Source organism: Oryzias latipes, chromosome 6 (assembly GCF_002234675.1).
Source record: "Oryzias latipes chromosome 6, ASM223467v1".
Taxonomy (NCBI): domain Eukaryota; kingdom Metazoa; phylum Chordata; class Actinopteri; order Beloniformes; family Adrianichthyidae; genus Oryzias; species Oryzias latipes.
The window spans coordinates 28,413,422-28,417,259 of NC_019864.2; the positions used below are offsets into that span (position 1 = coordinate 28,413,422).

General features: G+C 40.6%; 1 long non-coding RNA gene across 1 annotated transcript; it reads left to right on the forward strand.

Moving 5' to 3' along the window:
• Positions 1–382: 382 nt before the first annotated feature.
• On the forward strand, positions 383–3,102 carry LOC105354272. Its single transcript, XR_002290338.2, has 3 exons — positions 383–1,452; positions 2,218–2,401; positions 2,482–3,102. It is a non-coding gene; the product is annotated as an uncharacterized LOC105354272 (long non-coding RNA).
• The last annotated feature ends 736 nt before the right edge of the window (positions 3,103–3,838 follow it).

The window sequence follows — 3,838 nt, forward strand, 5'->3', positions numbered from 1 at the left end:
CCACATTGCTGCAACACAACAACAAAAAGTCAAATATAACATTTTGAAGGTTTTCAAGTAAAATCATTTTTGCACATCTACTAAAACAAGAATTACAACCAAAATGATGCATTTGCTCTCTGGTGCTGAAATATGGAAGGTGTTCACATAGATTTCCTTAACAAAATCCATCATTTGAAGATATTTAAAAAGCTTTGAAGACACACAGAGGAAAATTGTGTTTTTTTCATTTGAAAGATCTTGTAACATTTTTCTGACGGAGAGGGCCTTAAGGTCAAAACACTGACTATTAAAATGTTTAAGTACTTCTTTTTTTACCCGTGGATGGTCACAAACAAACTATTCATAATGAAACATTTACTGTAAATACCAATTTTATACCCACACTCTTAATGAGTGTCTACAAAAACATTTTGAAGATCTTTGAAACTGAGTCAGCTCTCTCTCAGCCCATTTTACCTGAGAGCAGCACACCTTTCTCAGGGTTATCAAACAGACTATATCTGAGGAAAAAAATCCTAAAATTGAGTGCTACTACCCTGCTGCATTTTTAGGAAACCTTCAGTGCAAGACCTTGAAATTCATCACATCTTGGCACGAGAGTTCAGATATTCTGGAAACAGCTCAGATGAGAAGATTTGGAAAAAAAGCTTGAGGAGAAAACAGATTCCTTCACAGAGCTGTTGCACCGTTCAAAATAGAGATGACACACCCGTCTTACACGCCAAGGTGTTTAAATGTCCTTGGGCAAGACACTGAACTTCATTGGAAGGTTGGTGCCAGTGTTTGGCAGTGGAGCCGTCATCAGTGTAAGAATGGGTGAATGGGTCTGTGACTTCAAAGGGCTTTGGGCCTTAGAAGAAAGATAGAAAAGTGCTACACAAGTTTACACCATTTACCATTTCTATGTGCTGGTGTAAGTGTGTGTTAAAGGTCAGATACTAGCATCTAAGTTTGTCATTTTTGGAACAATAGAGACACAATTATGTTGTGTTTTTCAGACTCTTTTTAGGGATAATGATGATAGACGATGTCATCCGTCTCCAGCTCTTGGGGCTTTTCCCCCCCAGCTAGGTGGTTGGCTTGGGGCAATCATGTCCTTTGATTGCACTGCTCTGAAGGCCATCTGGCAGCGTGCGGTGAAGCAGGTGGACAGCAGTATGCTATCCTGGATTGCTTTCTATTTAATTGGCAGATAGTGCAGATTTTCCTTCTCTAGAGCATTGTGTTGGAGATGCTGCAAACAGATCAGAGGACGACAAAGTCGCACGTTCACCTTTCATAGAGTCTCCCCACAGCAGGCTTCAGACACACCTCAAGCTCATGTCATCGGCAGAAGTTTCTTTGACAGCTCTTTTGTTGGAGGACGTGCCAGAAGGACCAAAGAGAGGGGAGACGGTTCATCTGCAACAGGCAATTAGAGCTGCTGGAAAATTGGTGTTAGCTCACTAAGTGAGTGTGACTTCACTCTAACACATACGATCCCACAGAGGTTCATTCGCCACACAGAGTGAAAAAACACAGGTGGAAAATAAGCTAATGAAACAAAGTTAAAGAACAGTTCAATCATTTCTGCAGTGGGCCGGAAGAAACATCTTAATCTGAGAAGATGTGACACTTATTAAGTCACATGATTATACATTATTCACAGATTTGACTAAAAGTTGATATGAGCCACTGTGTTTCAAAATAAAATAAACAATTAGCATCAAATTACTCAAAAAAGGGAAATTTCTTGTTTTTTATTTAATTTTTTGGGTAAAGAATTCATTATTTTAAGAAAGAAAGTTTCACATTTGTTCAATTCAAATGATGGAAATGTTTTTTTCCGAATCAAATCTAACTGCTTTTGAATCAAAACTTTCTAAAATTAAAATCAAATCAATTGAGAACTGAATCAAAATCAAAATAATTGTCCATTTTGGTAGGGATTCCCATCCTTGAAGGAACTATAGAAGGATGTGATGACAATGACTTTAACCTTTTACCTCATTAAAGATCCACTTTGGTCAAAATTGTGTTTTACATGTGCTTGTGGGGTTCTTCTGATTTCTTCTCATATTGTTGTGAATCAGCAGCAGAGGCAAAAATTGCTTTTTGAGAACGAGCTTTGGGCGGGCCACACGCTCCCGATACTCTGCTCCTTTCTGACTTGCAGACGACTAAATCGATGTACGTCTTGGGCCAAATCCGTATCACTTCCCTCCTTCCCTACAGCCTTTCCCCACCCGTTTATTCCGTCAATCGGAGAGATGTGTCATGGTGCCTCTGTCAGACTCCTCCCCCTCCTGCAGCTGCTCCTCTCCTATCTACCACCGGCTGTCGTCACTCATCTCATCACCCTCTCAGCTCCAAAGGAAACCCAGCTCCACCATTTGACGCCAGTTCGTTGCCCACTATGGTGACTAGTCTTATTTGTCTAGTTCTAAGATACTTTGTCTTGCATCAAGTTCTGGCTCTAATTCTATTCTCCTAACTCAGGAATTCTTCCCCACGAGTCACGTCAGTGTGGACCTACTACCTTACAGTCTTGAAGAACCGGAAGACCACTTGGATTATGCCGACCGCGTTTGTACCTCCAGCCACACCACAAGCCCTTCGCTGCTCCGGACCTCGCCACACCAAAATCATAACCATTTCTGGAGAAATAATAAATCATTCTTACCTGCAATTACCTGTCCTCATTCTGGGTTCCAGCACCTGGGTTCGCCTCGCTCGGAAATCATGACTAGATGAGGAAAAAACCGTGTCTTTCAATTTGGACGTTACCACCCCTTGATGGTGTGTCATCAATAGTCACTGGTGAGGTATGTTAGCGCGAAGCCGCCAGAGTTTGGAAAATGCAGAACATTACTTTTATAACTTTAAAATGTCATGCAACAACGCAATACCTAGGTTTAAGTGTAAACTTCTGTGCTCCAGAGCACACCCTTGTGAAAAAAATGTGTTTGTCCTCTGCATAACAACGCAGATCCCCCGACTGGTGAAGGGATAGCCCGTTCTAAGTGTCTACATGGCTCCTCTTTAAAAAAAACACTTTCAGACACCACTACAGCTTCAAATGCAATAGGAAGTAGTCAGAGGGGTAGGAACTCCACCATGCTTTTCCTCGCTGGAGTTGGCATCTGGCTCAAAACTGTGTGGCTGGATAACTCCAATATTGCTTGCCATCTTTGTTGCACCATCATGTTAGGTTGGGGCTGTGAAGGGCTGTAAGCTAGCGGGAGAGTGTAGGCAGAGAGCTCTCAGTAACAGAGAAGGGAATGGATGGCGTGGGGTTTGTTTTGCTCCAACAGTCCTGCCCACACCTCAGACGTGACTTTCTAATGAACTCCTGCTGCTCTGCAGAACTTATGTCCTCGAAAACGACAGAGTTTTTTTTCATTTGAGTTCAAATCTACATCGTTATGATTAAAAGACCAGTGGGAAGGTTTCTATAATAGATCAACAGATGATAATAATGGGATTTTAAGAGAAAAATCTACAGACATGAGGAACAGTTTGGAGACTTTTTGAAACCTTGTCCTTGACAAACATTAATGTCCATTTAGTTGAATCTTAACGAACTGTGTTAATAAACTAGCTCTTCCTCTAATTAAATGTTGAACTGATAACATGAAATTGACCTTTAAGAGAAACGAACATCCTAAAAAATTATTCATTTGTAACATGATTCATTTTCTAATTTGGCACGATAACCTAATGAAAAGTAATTCTTTTCAGTAATTTGCATCAAAATTAAATCCCCCGCCCTCATCTGCTCCATTAATGTTTATGCTGCCTTTTCTCATTAAAACATGAATAACTGTCTTCATTTTTATGACAATTTCAGCACAGC